The sequence below is a fragment of the Apteryx rowi genome, unplaced genomic scaffold (assembly GCF_003343035.1).
Source record: "Apteryx rowi isolate R43461 unplaced genomic scaffold, aptRow1 scaffold_243, whole genome shotgun sequence".
Lineage (NCBI taxonomy): Eukaryota > Metazoa > Chordata > Aves > Apterygiformes > Apterygidae > Apteryx > Apteryx rowi.
In genome coordinates this window covers 685,169-702,073 of record NW_020448786.1, presented here as the reverse complement: position 1 = coordinate 702,073, position 16,905 = coordinate 685,169, and positions in this window count along the sequence as shown.

The window sequence follows — 16,905 nt, the reverse complement described above, 5'->3', positions numbered from 1 at the left end:
TATAATTTTTTCCAGTACCAGAGGCAGCTAAGAGAGGAGAGAAGATGACACAGAGGAGTATTATGTTCTCTTGAGGTTTGTTTGCTACGTCTCTGAGTACAGTGGCCACAGTTAGGAAGACGACTCAAGTTAAAATAACACACAGATGGAAAAATAAGGATTCCCTACAGAACTCACCATTTTTTATTAGCTGTTTTTTTTTAAAAAAAAGAAGTCCATGGTTTTCTCTGCTTCCCTTAATGCCTTAGTCTCTTTTTTTCTTCGTTTTTCAGTAGACCTTCATTCATCCCTACTTCTCCAATCCACATAACTTTCACAACTGCCACAAAATTACTTTTTTTTTTTTTTTTTTTTCTGGGCAAAAATAATTAGCAATGTGCTGCAGAAAGCTTCTGTACTATTGAGGTCTCAGGCTCTACAAGGACAATCCCAGTAAACTCTGGAGTGGAGTAAATGAACTGAATGTGCCATCATGCAATGAGCCAGTGCCCATGTTGCCATGATCTCTCTGCTGGGTTTTTAATTTGTTCCCCCTGAATTAAGGCTTAAATTCAGACATTCCCAGCTGGTTTCCAAGGTTATCCTCAATTAATGAGCTTTTTTTATATAGAAAAGTTACTCAGACATTTTTCCAATGAAATTGTCATCTTCTCCTTACATAAATGTTGACCACAAGCATATAATGTGATGTCTTTTAAGATCTGAGCCCAACAGTTTGTTTATCCCTTTTCTTCCACGTACCTCATGTGGCCTCCTGTGGTTCCAGTTCCTTATTTGTTTGCAGAGACAAATTCAAAGAGCCCAACTGGCCTGGGAGATTAGGGTGACTTTGGTGCTCTGCCTTAAGGCCACCTTTGGTTTTTCTGATCCAATTGCAGCAGATTTTTCACCTCCTGAAACAAAATGAACAATGAGAAACATTTGTTCATCGAATCCCACAAAGTGCTAATGAGACAAGTGACTGCTCAAAAGGGCAGGTGACCTTTCACATTGCTGTAGCTGCACAGTCAATTTTGACTGACGGAGCAGAGATGGGGAATGTGAAGGGAAACAAAACATATTTGACTGCAATTAACCTTCTTACTCCATCAAAACATATGGAGCACCTGCAAAATCACCTGCTAAATTCTTGTTGTGCGTTCTCCCTTTTTGTGCAGATGGCAAAGAGTCAGGCAAGGTATAGCTTGAGTTCTGGGGCTGAAACTGGCTCGACGCTGCAGGATTTACCCCAAAAAATCAAATGGATAGCTGACTGACTGTGGGTGCTCTGGCATCTATATCTTGCACAAGAGAATGAACTGGGAATCCCAAGATGTAGCCCCTGCTCCCACTCCACCATTAAATGCCAGGGGATCTCCGGCAAGCCGTCACTCACTGGCCCATTTCAGTTAGAGATTCAGGGTGCTACTGTAATATGAGTGGTTATTACAGTCCAAGCTCTTGTTCCATTCAGAGCCCTGGGAAGCTGGATGTTGGATGTCTTTGCATCCTAATTTCTATTTTAAGTTACTTCCTTTTTATAGTATAATTTCCAGGTGGGGGGATATATTTCTGTACATCGAGTCTCCTGTTTTGCTTCCTTGGTAAGAGCCTTAAATAGCTTGTAAGCATTGTCAGCGGGTGGCTTTTTTTTTTTTATCATTTAGAAATTATTTTCTAAACACCTTGCTGAACTTCTGATCTTAGAGCACCCCATCAGGTTGTGGGCTGATCTGGGCCACAGCAGAGTGGTGGCCGCCGGGGCCCCTCTGAGCAGCCATGCCCTCTGGCTGTGCCACAGCAGGGCTGCCGCAGCCCCTGTGATTGCTGCACTGTCCAAAACAGGACTGAGTTCTCTTTGACTTTACTTTCACGAGTGCAAGTCTGAGCTGCAGACTGGGATCGTGCAACTCCCCATCTGGATAAATGTGAACTCTGGGTCTGTGCCTCATCCCCCGTCTTCAAAAAATTAAAAAGGAAAAAAACACTGGGAATTTACAGGAGCTGCACTAGAACAAAAGTGAATCTGTATGCTTGGATTCAGCCCCCTTTTTCCTCCCCTTTGAAAGGGAGAGCCTGCAGTGTGTTATGTTAGCCTAGATTTTATTCCCTTCTAGTCTTTACAAAGAAACAGAAGCTCACAATGAAAAATATGCAGTGATCTAATTTTGGTCTGATGCAGACCATATCATCTCACTTGGGTGTTGAGAAGATGATATGATTTAACTTGGATATATGCCATGTCTCACTGTTGCCCCCATCAATCAGTCTGGCTCTTAATCATCATCTTCCCTTTCCTGTCAAGGAATGATTCTTATCTAATGGCACCATTAACCAAGCACCTTCCCCTCTTCTGCCATATCCTTGGAAGTTTCTCACTATCCCCATGGCAAATGCTTGCTGATGACATAAGGCTGAGTAGCAAACAGCACCTCATAAATGTGAAGTGAAATGATTTAGGTTTAAAACTGAACTTGAGCCACCCTTTCTTGCCCTTACATGCATAATCCAAAAAATGCCCTCTGCTGTACTTAACAGAGGAAAATTCCCTCCTTTAGTTATCCATTCAACCCTCTGTATTTCCTCTATCCCCCACTTAAAGAGTCATTGCAGAAATAAGTACGGAATGTCTTTTTCTTTTCCTCTATCTTTATTCATATTCATATTTGTCTTTTCTTTTTCTTCTTTCACTGCAGAGAAAACGAGCAACAGAGCTGTTTCAGAATGTCTTTGTTCTGCAGTAATAATCAGTTAATTCAGACATAAGCATCCTGATTTATTTACTCTTTTTTTGAGGTATGTTCCACATTGTATATTGGTAAGAGGCTGCTTTTTGTTGTTGAGGGTTTGGGTTTGGAGTTTTGGTTTGGGGGTTTTTTTGGATAAGAATTTCACTTTTCAGTCTTCAACAAAGATAGCGTATTTCTATGGATTTCCATCTTTTAGCTGTGTGTTGGTTACCTACTTGACTAGCTCTATTTCATCCCAAAGGTAGTTACTTTACAGAAACATCATTTGTGAAGTCATCATGGAAAGCAGCCCTGAACTTAAATTCTGTGCTGCTGGACAGATTCCAATGGTTGCATTTTCTTTTCTTTTTTTGCCTGAGATAAACACAAGATCTGTACCTGCAGTGTTTTTTTCTCTCTCTTTGCAGCTCCACAATGAGATTTTTGTGAGCCAAAAAATTCTGGTAAGAATTGTTGCGCTAAACATTTTAATTAGAAACGTCATTTCTCCTGACCAGAACTAAATAAGCAGATTAAGCACAATCTGTGTACCAGAAGAGTACTGGGAGACAGTGGTGATTCTTTGCACAGGTGGCACTGTAGAAGACCACTTCTGCCAAGCACAGTAGTTTATATACAGCTGCAGAGCTACAGAGCTGGAGGCTGGTTCCTGATATAGCATAAAAGAACTGAAGTTGTATGGGTAGTAGGCTTCAATGATTTTGTATTGGTAGAGCAGGGAAGCTGACTGTTTTTTGTTTGGTATGGGGTTCATATGGATACTGTGCATATGTGAACTGTACCAAACAGACAGACATTGGCCGGCTTTGTGTTGATCATAGCTGTTTGCCTTTCTGTGAACAATAGTTCCATAAACCGGTGCTGAAAAAGTCCTGGTACATGCAGGTGTCTGGAGTTCAGAAAGCAGCTTCTCTAACCTGACTGTACTCCCTGTCTTAACACCCCTTTTTGCTGTGGGCCAGCAAAATAACAATTTACTATCCTCTAGTGTGCTATTCAAAAACAAGGGTCTAGGGAGTGTGGGGGAAGAGAAAATACCATCGAGACTAACAATCCTTGTCTGCCAGCCTTTTCATTTGGCCTCCTCTGAGCCACCAGCTGACCCAGCATCCCCTGGCATCTCCAGTAGCTCATGTTAGCTTTCCATGAGACACAAATGACAGTTGTCACCAGCTGAAAGGGATGGGAAAAGGTCCTGATTCAAGGCTGGGATGACCACAAGTGAGGTAAGAACATGGAGGTTTCCTCCTAGGAGATCTGTGCTGAGCTCACCACATACCCACGGAGGTGGGTGACCGCTGTCTTCCCACAGCTGGCCATGAAGAAGAGTGTGACAGCAGCCATTTGGAAGCTAGCAACCCCCAACCATTGGCTGTCCGTGGCAAGTCAGTGACTTACTTGTAAGCAAGGCAATAATGAAGGCACACACCTCTTGCCACTTCTGAGTTGCAGCAATGGTGGTAGTCAGCAGCAGCTTTGCACTCGCAGGGGTCTTCTGTTGCATCTGGCAAGTGGCAGCCCCCAATCTCCCTCTTCCTAGCTGACAGGCTGAGGTTTTACATGAACAGGAGAGAGCTCATTCCTCAAGGACCACAATGGCCATTTCACTTAGGTGACAGCCCATCTTCAGGCATGAGCTGCAGAGAAGGAGCTTTGTTCCTCTTGCTGGCCTTACAGGGACCCCATAGGGTGAAGACCTCTTCCCAGCACCCTCCTCCCCACACTGCGGGCTGCCCTGCTAGCACCCAGCCGGGATGCCTTACGAAGCTGTGCATAGGCAATTGCAAATGCAATTGGGGATCAGCCCCCGGTGAGCAAGTGCGGCACGCATCTTTGGTGGCTGGGCTACAGGTGGGGAGGTTGGTGTGCACAGCCGCCTTTCCTGCAGTGCTACCTGACAGTGCTGGGCATGGCTGTGGGAACTCCTGGCACACACAGCGGGGCCTCATTTGCCTGCTCATTGGAACAGGAAGAACATTTGTGCTGTGAGAGGGGCCATATTAGCACAGGAAAGGAGGAGCAAAATAGTCTTATCAAAGAAGAATAAGCCAGGAGGGTTGACTTTAAAGCGTATGAGAGCTGAGGAGGGAAGAGAAAGGCCACCTCCTATGGGATACAGACTCAAGCAGCAAGGAGGATATTTGGCAGAGAGAAACAGACAGACAACAGCAAGTATGTCCAAAGCATTACTGGCTTTGATTTAATGTCAGTGAGGATGGGTCAGGTCTCGGACAGCATTACCAATTTGTGGTGTCTGTATGGCTTGCATCCTGTAGCAAAGACTGTTTTCAAATGATTCATTTAGAATGAGGATGGCTCTACCCTCTCTTAGGCTCTCAGTCTTCTTAATGCTGCCTGTAGAAACTTTTTTCTTTCCTTTGCAGCTATGAAAACAGCCACAGGAATCAAATTCTACCAACCAGACCTCTGATTCCAAAATATCCTTAATCCAGGACACTATATCATGAAAGGAATATCCCTATTTTAGACTATTTCTCTTGGGAAGGGAAAAGCGAAGGTTTTCATTGTGGGTTTTCTTTTTCTTTTTTTAGGTAAGAGGAATTAAAACAATATTATAGAAAATTTGTATAAGGAACAGAAAAAAAGATTGAGAATGGAAAATGACAATTGCTGGACCAGGACAGGGAATATGGGAGGAAAAATTGAAAATATCTTACTCTGAGTATTTCTTTGAAGTCTGACAGGTATCTATGACAAAGAATGCATGCAGGAAAATATTTCAGTTGTATTAAACTAGGTGTTCAAGAAAAGAAATGCAGCAGACAATTCTTATTGCTTGGAATATAGAAGAAACTGCCAAAGTCAGCAAGCCAAGCAAGGTACATAAATTCTGCAGGGAGCTGAACAATTCATTTATAGTTGCACTAATAAGCTCTAGGTAGAGTTGTATTTCTTGAGTGTACATGTGCAGATCTTTGTAAGTGATGTGTTTTTTCCTTTGAGCCGGGCAGAGAGAAATTCTGTCCTGCTAAATTTTGAGATTTCAAAACATGATCCTTTTCCACCTGGGGAAGAAAGCTGTAGCTTTTAAAAGTGTTTTCTTAAAAATAAAAATAAGAGGGGGAGACAGGAAAAGAGAGGGAAAGAGAGAGAAACACTCTAGGATACCTTATCCTTTCCACCCACTCTTCCTAAGGACTGCCATTAGTAAGGCAAGCACAGTTTTCACTTGCAGTGTCTCAGATCTGTCCCTTCCCTGCCTTCCTCCCACAGTTCGTATGAGTGCCCCAAACAGCTGCTTTGGTTCTTCACCAGTAAGTCTTGCTGGTGGTGTGGAGCACTACAGATTTAAAGTGGGCCTCTCCTATGCCTGGGTAGCATCCTGACTCTCCAGTTCTCTTTCTCTGACTCATTGTTTCCATCCTGGAACTAAGTAGCCTTTGCTGCCAAAATTTTAGTTGAAACTGGTGTGTTTATGCAAAAAGTTAAGGTTTCAATCATTTGGCCTTTTTTTCTAACAAAACCCCATGTTTTTGTAAATATCTGGACCTGCTTGATTTCTTTTCTTCTTTTTTCCTGTGTCTTACTCCCTGCCTTTTCTTGAGCGGTCCATATGAAAACAGTAGACTCCAAATGTCTGGTTGACTTTGACTGTGCAAGAGTATATGTTCGCTGGAAAGAGGAACGGGCATGTTGTAAATGAATTGTCATGTAAATATGGTTCTGTTTTTCATACCTCTTCAGCCAAGCTTGCTTTTGTGCTGTATAGCAATATGCAACAACAAAGAAAAAGACTCTTCTTCCCTCTTTCTCATGATTGTTGAATCTCACTGTCTGGTGGCAAAGTACAGAAACCAATCTGGCCTATACAATTAGTTCCCCAGTTAGTTCCCTGTGACTATGGGAACTAATATCCTGGATCAAGAACTGCCCCTTTAGGAGACAAATCTCTTCTGGCAATGTCTTACTGTACTCTGGTTTCTTCCAGAGTTTTTTGCTGTGTCCCACCATGCTTGCTGCTGGGCCATTACCTCTGGGGCTCTGAGAAAGCCCACTTCTCTTCGTGACTTATCTGCTGTGCAGGGTGTGCAGGTTGATGCCTGATGTATGTATGGGTGGTATCGTTATGGGTGGCAGAGCCTCTCTGTTTTACCAATCTCTGTACTACTATTTGCAGCTGATCTCAAATTTTTTTTCTTCTCATGATATCTCCTTGAGTTCTCTATCTTTACTGTTCTTTTACTGTGAAGACACAAAATGGGAAATACTGGAGGTAGTAAATATCTACAACTCCGTTATCAGCCATTTTGCATTTCATTGCAAACTACTGTTTAGCCATGACTGAAATAGGCAATGCCTTCGGGAACCTCTGTAGCTTATTTATCCAACTTTACATCCTGTTACATGATCCCATTGCAATATTCTTCTCATATCTTCTTTCCCCTTCTTTCTTCTTGGAGTCCTCTCTCTAATGACTGTGATTTGAAAAGATTTTGGAAAAAGTGAAAAGAATATCTGCCTGAAGTACAATCTAGGTGCTGAAACTGGGGCACATACAAGAGTAATGGGATAGGTAGAAAATGGCTGGAATTATATGTCAGGCTTTCAAGTGTGTCTTATAAGTGTTTTCTGCTAGTCAGAAGGAGGGACAACCATGGGAGGAATGATTAGCTTGCGGGACAGGGTGTTTGAGGGCAGGCTTTGAAGGCTGGTCTTAATGGATGGTTTAAGTGGTTTTAATGGATCTTGAGGATTTGTTTCAGAGGAGAAGGATTACAAGTGACATTAACAGAGAGTCCAACAGTGTGTTTGGTATGCCTCATTTTGGGGGGTTATTGAGGAGTTTTATTTAAGGATGTAAATACAGAGAAATGTCAGGAATGGAGACATTTGCCATAGCTCCGTGTATAAATATTTGCACTGAGAGGATGACCTTCCCTAGCCGCTGTGTAATTGATGACATCCACGACTACAAGAGCACTATGCTAAGTGATTTTGGCACTGGGCTTGGGCTATGAATATTGTTTGCTCCACTTCACACTGACTTGGTAGCAATGACCAGGGAGATAACATCAGGACCCTGGCTGTCAAACAGGGTGCCAAAGAAGGCTGTGCTGTGACGTGGCTCAGACTCAGCGCTTTGCAGGCAGCAACACCCCTGCATGGGTTGAGAGGAATTCACAGCCAATGTGTTGAAGGTGGCAGAACAGTCGCCCGCAAGAGCAAGCACACAAGACCAAGGGGAGTTTTGACTGGGCACTCTTGGTCCGCATGCTGCTTCTTGCTGATGACTGCGTGAGGCTCAGGCATCCTCTTCAGGCTGCATGGCATGTGTCTGGTGCTCTTCGCTGCACTGTGCTTGGGTTAGGTGCTGCCACTGCTCCGGCTGTGTGCGGTGAGAAGCACAGTGAGTGAAAGGTGTGCATGGGCAAGGCATCTCCTGTGTAAAATCTCCATTTGTCTATAGATACTCCCATCTGCCTTGGTAGCTGGCTCACAGCACCATGGGCAGTGACAGAGTCGCTCAGAAGATCCCAAAAGGCAGTACACTATTTGGAGGATTACAGAAGCGTTTCTGGAGAGAAAGAGGAATTTGTCTTCTCATAAGGATAAATGCCGGTCCCCTGGTTGTTCCTGCTCACAGATGGCAAGACCAGCAGAAGCTGGGTGATTCTCCGTCATCTCAGACTCAGGCACAGCACATACCCTCATGCCTTTGCCTCGTGAGATGGCAGGATGAGGCTGCAAAGACTGAGAATGTGGGGTACTGTCAAACACCCCTCAGAAAAGCACTTTTCTTTAAGCCCAGCTATGCTGATCCAGGCACCTAATGCATATTCCAGAAACGCCCTGCCCCAGATTGCAATGTCTGGCCAGATAAAATGGGACAGACAGTTAAGAGAGTGGAAAAACCCAATGATCTGATCAAGCAGGTCATCAGCTGCTGTGCAGCACCAGCTGTATACCACTATTGCACATGAGGCTGCAGGTGAGGAGTGACTGCTCTGGCAGGAGATGCATCCTGGTGGTGTTAGCCCCCAGTTAAACCTGAGAGACATTGCGCAGCACCCAAAAGGCCAGGGAAAAAGGGCACAGCATGTACAGGAAGCTACAAATGAAACATCTGTGGCTGCTGGGGTGCAGTGACTGCTGGACTCATTTTCTGTTAAATATAAAAGTTCAACCATAATCCTCAGGTGACAAATGAACGGCCGATTCCGGCTGTCAGTGCTTGAAAGCTTCCGCCTTGTCATAACATTTGCAGTGCAGATGGGGGGTGGCTGTTCTGGGCTAAAAGTTTCTTAAATTTACTTTTATTCTGTCTTTATTAACAGTATTTTTAAAAATAGATTTATGTCAGGGTTTTAATTTTAGTTTGTTTAAAATTATTTTTAAATATGCTCATTTTCACATTATCATTTAAAGAAATAAAGGGTTACGTTCAGAAACACCTGAGCTTCTATAATGTAGAGCCATAACCCAGATGAGGACATACTGGCTTTGTCCAGATGGCTGTTGGACATATGGTGGCTTACCTGGTTTTGTCAGCAGATGGCCTCAAAGCTAGATGAGAGACTGCACAGCAGATTTTAAAATGTCCTCCTCTGAGCATAAATAACTATGTGAAAGAGACGTCATCATCTGCCAAACTACGGATCAAAAGTAAGCATGCCACTTTGGTGACAAATTAATTCTCTCCAAGCTGGTCTGATGGTCAGCTTGAAAGCTGCCACAAGCCTCCTGGCTTCCCCAGGAAGAGTCCCTAGTAGGACAAAAAAGTCAAATAACATGAATTAACACTCTGTAGCTGCTATATAGTGATAGCATCAAGCAGAGCTGGAAAAGACTGCTTAGTCATCACATTTAATCTTCCCAAAAATGTGCTGGCGTCTCAAAGGAAAAAAAAAAACAGTATCCAATACTCATCACATTGCATGATTCTTCCATTGAGTAATTTGTATCTTTGCCTATTCCAAAAGAGGTAGATTTAAGTCATCACTTGCATTCTTTTTTTTTTCTTTTGCATCTGCAGATATAAAATGAGTAATTCATTGCTCAGAGGTATGAAACTAATGTGACTAATCATTGACATATTTATTTTGAACTTTTTTTCTCAAAGACTTGGCTAGTCCGTTTTGAAGGATATTGTATGGAGGAGATGATCGTTTCTGACTCAGTACAAGTTTTTATTTGTGGCACTGTAAACACAAGTGAAATTCTGATGATCAAATTATCAGGAAAAAGCCAGACTGTCTGAAAAGAAACAAAACTGAGGAGGACAAGCATTAGGCTTCAATCGAGACTACCAGGCACGTGCAGTGATGACTTTTTCCAAATGCATTTCATAAGAGTTTTATTACTTACCTAAATCAGGAGCCATGTGAGTGACTCTAGCCAAGCTATAAAAAGAATCTTTTTTTCTGTTACCTTTAAGAGAAAACTTTTGTATTATTAATATAATACATCAAAGATATTTTCATGAGAGTTCCAGGTATTTGTCCTTTTTCTGTATATTTCTTTATGAATCTACACTGATTGCTGTCATGCCATGTAACAAAATTACTATTTGTTAGACAGGCAAGTAATAGGTATAAGCCTGAAAAAAGGCACCTTGGACTCAAGTAGGTATCCAGCATTCCACATTTCTTTTCCTTTCTGCCTTGTACATGCAGATCTTTCCTCTCCTCTGCTTTTCTGGTACAAGTAAATAAAGCAATAAGTTCCCAGTGTGCAGCACTGTGAATAGAGGGTAGGCTTTTGTTGAGTCAGGTTATCCTTTGACAAGGAATCTGGTACTGTTCATCCTGTTTCTGTATCTGATAGTGCTGCCAGTAGAGTCCACTCAGATGCCTTGTATTATTTCAATGGAGAGTGAAGGATTTTTAGAATACCTAGAGCTGTAGACAACAGCAGGTCCCATCCTGAGCACTTGCAGAGCAGCAAAAGGGTCAGGGATTGCTTCATTTTCCTGCTCCAGCAACCATTGTCTGTAATTCTTTAACAAAGGACCAGGTGCAGAAATTAGATTCTTTGACAAATGTTACTATTCGTGACTTTGTTTCTGAGCAACTGGTTAACTGGATCTCTTTTTTCCTAAACTTTTCCACTGGTGCAGGCTTTGCCAGGGCAAGTGAAGGTTCTCTTGGCATCGTGTCAGAAGTGCGAGCAAGGAAGTTTCCCTGCAGATTTTCTTTTCTTGTGTCTGATCCCCTTAATGTTTAGATGCTAATGCATCTAGCCTTTCATTTGTTATCTTCTTCATTGCGAAGCTTGGAAATGTGTTAAAGAAAAAATGTAAGATATTCTGAGAAATTTTTAATTCTGGAATGAATGTAGTGAATTTCATCTTGTGTTTGGCTGAAGTCAGTCTGAGTGACTAACTGCTCCAAGAGAACTTTCCAATTGTCCCTCTTGAAAAGCAACCTCTTTGAATTAATTCAGCATCCTCTATTTTGATTAAGTATGTGTCAGCTTATTGTTAGTGTGACAGGGAGATACGGGGCTGTTTGTTTTCCTTTTAGTATTATACAAACAAGCTAATTATGACTCATGCACAATACGTGCACTCAGTCCATGATAAGGGACATAAATGATAAAACATTAACTGGACTACGCGTAAGCTACTTTTGTGGGCTAAGCAAGCAGGGGCTGAATAAACAAGACTGGTACTCTTCTTCCTCTAACATCTTAGCAATTCCTCCTTTCCAAGGGGATCACTTCCAAGGAAAGTGACGTTCTTTCATAACTTATTTTATCCTGAAATTTAAGAAATAGAAGGAGATGAAAGAAAAAGAGAAAGCCTGTATGCCATAGGCATCACTAGCCCAATATGATAGCTCACCCTGGTCTTTGATGTCTTCTTGCAGATGCTGTGTTCAACTTATATGCAGCATGGATCTCCACCTGTACTGTGGCTCTTGCTAATGGGCCAGAAGTTGAGTCCTTCCTAGCTACACACTTGTAAAAGAGAAAACATCAAGACACACAGTGCAGTAGAATATCTTGTGAACCACAAAAGAAGCTTATGTTTTCTCTTCTGGAAAAGGTGTTGTTTCTTGCTGCCATTTTCTTTACTTTTTCTTGTGTCTGTTGAACAAACACTTTGACCACAGCAATCTACATAAGTTAACAAACCCACTGCAGGATGTTTGAATACACAGAAGAAAAATAACACAGGAACTTGCAGAAAGAACAACCAGGTGCAGATGGAGCTGAAGTAGAAATGTTGGTGACAGATGTTCTTCCTGGCCTTCTGGAGGAGTACACTCCAGACAGCATCTTCATCATGCTGCATGACATCTTCTGCTTCAGGGAAGTGAGACATTATATCAATTGCATAATGCTGCCGAAGGAGGTGAAGTGCTGCAGCCCCTCTGCCTGTAAACACCTTCTCCGTAGCACAACTGATTGGCAAGAGGATCATAAATAATGGAAAGGTTCTTTGGAGAAAACGTGCACCATAAGATTATGCTGTTGACTTGCGAAGCTTGGCAGCTACTTTCCTTATAAACACCTTCTCTACAGAGCAGTCCATTGACCGGTAGATTGTAAATAATGAAGGAACTGAAGGTGATTCCACCAGAATAGAAGAGGAGACAGATGTCCACACCCACAGAGAAAGAGCTCTGCTACTACACATGACATTTTGTAGGGTGAGCTTTACCTGCCTAAAGAGTTAACATGTGTTGCACTTCTCTGTACCATCTTTGGCAAATAATGTAGATGCTTTAAGGAAAGGATAGTGCACACCTTCCCAAGCCTACAAACGTTTTTTCCTCCATTCCAAATCTCTCTAGAGGAGGAGGCCAAGAGAAGAATGCCCTAAGCCTAAGGAAACTTATTTGCTATTATAACTGCCATGCATTTTTCAGTCCCAGGAAAGCTATTGCAAAATAGGTACATGCATCATTCAGTGGGTAGCTAAAAGTTTGGGGGTTGTTATTATTATTCTTTTCTTTTTAATATTTGCACTGTGGCACCTGATTTTCTTCTACCCCACACCAGCTGATGAGAGACAAGAAAATTTAAAGGAAACCACTGGAAGTTTCACAAATGGGAGAAGTTTTGCTGTGTGTAAAAGTTTTCCAGTGCATCAGTTATTCTGAATACTGAAAGCCATTTTAGGGCATGTACTGATAAACTATCCTAAGCTGCTCCTGAAGTACAAAATCTAGATTTATTTTTATTGGAAAAAAATAAAATTCTGACTTTGCAACTCGAAAATCAACCTTTATGAGCTTTTGTATGATGTGACCCTCTGCTTTTTTTGTGAATATTAAAATCAGGGCAAAATAGGGTTTTCAAAAGCTTGATGATAAATTAGTATTTGTATTAGCAATCAAGGGTCAGGGCTCTATGCTACATGCAGTTTCCCTCCTTAGGCTCAGAATTCTTCTTGTGATGTGGGAAGATCTCCTTTGCGTTGATGATCCGCCACTTATTTTGCAGGGAGGTAACTGAAGAATGCATGGAGTCTGAGAAAAATGTCTTGATCAAATTGTCAAAAGGCCAGCAAAAAAAATGGAGAGTGAAATATGGCTCAAGCTGCCTTCACTTAGAGCTGGAGATGAGAACCAAACAAAAATTGGATGCTTCCATGTGCTTCTATTGCTATTTCAGAACACGAAAGCCTTTATCATTGTGCAGCCCTTTGCCTCTAAGCCTCCAGAGTAAAGACTGTGTTTGGAGTTTTCCTTTTCTTGGAGTTTGCTTTTTTTTAATGCATTTTTGAATTTTCAATTTTTAAAATTAAGAAGGAAAGAATGTTTCATGCATCTCAAAATAAGATGTTGGGTCCTTTAGGCATTCTTGCACCACTCACCAGTACTATTTGAAGATCTAGCACTATTTTAAAAAGGAAAGATTAACAGGAGTTATGAGAAATTAGTAAAGCATTTCATGAATGCCAGAGATAAACATGGCCTATTTTGTGACAAACATTTTGGACCATTTTTCAAAATTGCTACTGTTTTCCATGTCAAGCAACAGATTATAAGGTAAAAAGCCACTTGATCATTAAAGAAGGACAAACAACTTTTCCTTGCTCCAAAACAAAAGCACCATGATAACCAAAATGCTGCCATTTCACCTCACTGCTAAAAAGGTCACAGTTTGGCTGAAGGCTACTTAGCAGAGTGATCTGCTTTGTCACTTGAATAGGTCTTTTTGGATCATGAAAAAATCTAAACTGTGGTAGTAGAGAGAAAAGACAGAGCACTGCAGCCTGGGAAAGGAACAGAAATTTAATAACACTCATTGCTTGTTTGTACAGCATTATGGCAAGAAAAGATAAAAAAAAGTCCATTTCAGAATCACCATATTAACTGGGAAACAAGTTCCATGAAGCTTGTTGTGTTTTTCTGTTGTGCTGATTCTGACCAATGTGAACTGCGCGGCAAGAATCTAATTTCAGATTGCCAAGAACAACAAAATGGATGTGCAACACCATGCTAAAATTTACACGAGGCTGACAGACACATCCATATTCAGCTTGCTGCTCCTCTGGGGCTTGATATGAATGTTATCCATGTGGTTAAGTTGTTCTCACTGTTTTATAAAAAAATCTTTGGCAGGGGAAGGCGGTGACATGAGCATGGAACAAGAAACGAATATGTGGAGGCAGGGGACAGGAGGGAATAGCCCACGTTGTACTTGGTTACACAGCATAACCTTGAAGGGCTCTAGCTGAGGAAAGGGGGAAACATTTTTTCTGTGCACAAGTCTGAAACTACTTGGGCTTGCCCATTGCAAGTGGCTTTAGCCAGGTAGTGGTTAGCTGTGAGGGGCTTATGGCAGTGTCCTGTGGGTGTCAGAGCAATGGCCGAGCCAGGACACCCGCGTGGTCTGCAGGCTCGCATCTGCTGGAGAGCCAAGAGGCCAAGCTAGCTGAAGCCATGCTAAGCTCATCTCAGTGGGAGCTTGTTCTTTACATGTTTTGAAGGAAGGAAAATGAGAGGCCACGACTCTCTGACAAGGAAAAACATGTGAGAGAAGAGTGAGTGATCCAAATGTCCTCCACCAAGCACAGGCCAAAGGCCAATAGCGTGCGCAGAGCTGTTAAGGACTTAAGAGGAGGACACAGTATCAGCTGAACAACTTCATCACATAAGAAGACTGATTTGGGCAATAACGAAAAAGTAAATTATGGTGGGCCTGAGATAAACTGCTAAGAAGAAGAGGCTGCCCTGGGGAGCAGGAAGAAGGAAGAGAATTTGTGCTGCTGTAGGTATGCCAGGTTCCTTGTGCTGTGCGTCAGTAAAGATTTGTTTCTCTTGAACCACTAGCACCAATTGTCTTGAGCAAGGAAAACTGTTTTTGAAAGGAAGATATGAAGCACCGGAGATGAAGGGCCTGGATGGGGAATGTAGCAGGGACTGGGGACAATGTGGCCCAGCTGGGAGCCGGGAATGGGGGAATGGGGACAAGGAGAAAAGGGCAGACCTGCACGTGAGGGGAAGAAAGAAAGAATAGACTAAGTTCAGGGTTGCAGGTGGGAAAATGAATTATGATAGCAAGATTTGGAGGCTTAAGTCCTTCTGACGTAAACTAGCCATATAATTTTTAAAGGGCATTGTATTTCTCTTGGACTGATTTGTTCACCTCCCTTCTTCTCCTAGGGAACTTCCAGCTGTTCTGTGCTCCAAGCAGACCTGGAAAGTTTTTTTTCTTCACCAGGTAGAGAGTCCTTTCCTTGATTTTACTTGTGTGTGTTTCTTCAGGGAAAATACAAACTTTTTTTTAATTTTTTATTCCTCCTCCTCCTCCTCCTCCTCCTCTGAAATGTACTAAGTTTCTCCTCCTGCTCTCTAGGCAGCTGCCCCTTGGGATAGGAAAAGGAAATTAAATAGCTAATGGTTATGCTTTAATTAGGCTTTATTGGAGTTAACACAGCTTATGCTCTACATATGTGCAGTGGAGAGTTAGATACTTAAAAAATCCTGTCTTTGCTATTATGAGTTTATGAGAAAGGAAGCCCAGGGAAGATCAATACATCCTCTGTGTAGATTACAAATGGTTCATGACGTATGTCCACAGGAGCTGTTTTTAGTGAGGGTAGTCTAGTTATTATGGATTTGACATGAACTTGGCCTGATGCCCTAAGGGAATGCAATGTAGGCATAATTTGGTCTTCCTGTAATTGTCTATTTAACTTGGCAATCCAGAGTAATTTTTTCCTGTGAAATGAGACCGAGACGTCACTAAAGCGGCGGTCAGATTAATTAATGAGACATAATAATACTCTTAATAAAAGCTCATGAGCTGAGTCCTCTTCCCTCCCCTTTCCTCTCATTCCTTGCTGTCCTCCCCCTGCTGAGAATGCAGCTTTGCAGGAATCCATGAGTCACATTTCGTAAAGGAGTTTCTTCTTTAGTTGACGCAAACAATACAGCAGAGAAAAATAATAAGTGCAGAACCATCTGTTTGATGAAGTCCTTGACATTTTATTTCATTTCCCCCTATTGCATATTAAAGGAAGTAAATAGAAAAACATTTGCTAATTATACCACTGTTTACTGATTGCAGGGCGGCTTTTATTGTATTTATCAGAAATGCTAGCCCATTCTGCAGTCTGAGCTTTAGCATCCTCTTGCTTTCTCCTTTGTGTGAGAGAAGCACAACAGCAATTTTTAGTGCTCTGCACAGCTTTTCAACCCCTCATCTCCAAGCAGTTCACAAAGGGTTGGAAATGTGCCTATTCTGTACAGGTGGGAAAGCTGGGAAAGGTGAGGGGACAGCACGATTTCTGGGGTAATGTACTGAGCTAACGGCAGAGCCAGAAACAGGACCTAAGGCGGACACTTAGGCACTGACACTGAGGTTGAAAGTTGAGGGAGAGCAGTTGCCATTTCCTTTCATGGGGCCAGGATTTCATTCTCGGTCTCTTGGCTGTCCTCTCCGGCTCAGTAAAACTTGACAGGGAGGCAGAATGGCAACGCTTCATTGGGACTTTGAGAGTCTGAGCAGCAGCTGCTGTCTGCCCTTTTGAAAGAAATCTCTTGGATCTCCTGGGACACTTTCACTACCTTGTTCTCGATGTGTTGGACCATGAGTGTGCGTTGACTGTTTCCCTGTCTGATTCCCTTTGTAGGTATAGTTTTATGGTTTAAAAGTAGTCCCTGGACAGTACAAGGGATGAACAGTAAAATGCAGAGCCTCACCCCTCTCTCTCTCTGGGATTTGAATTTGGCTAATGGTCAGAGCAAGTGAGTGCTTT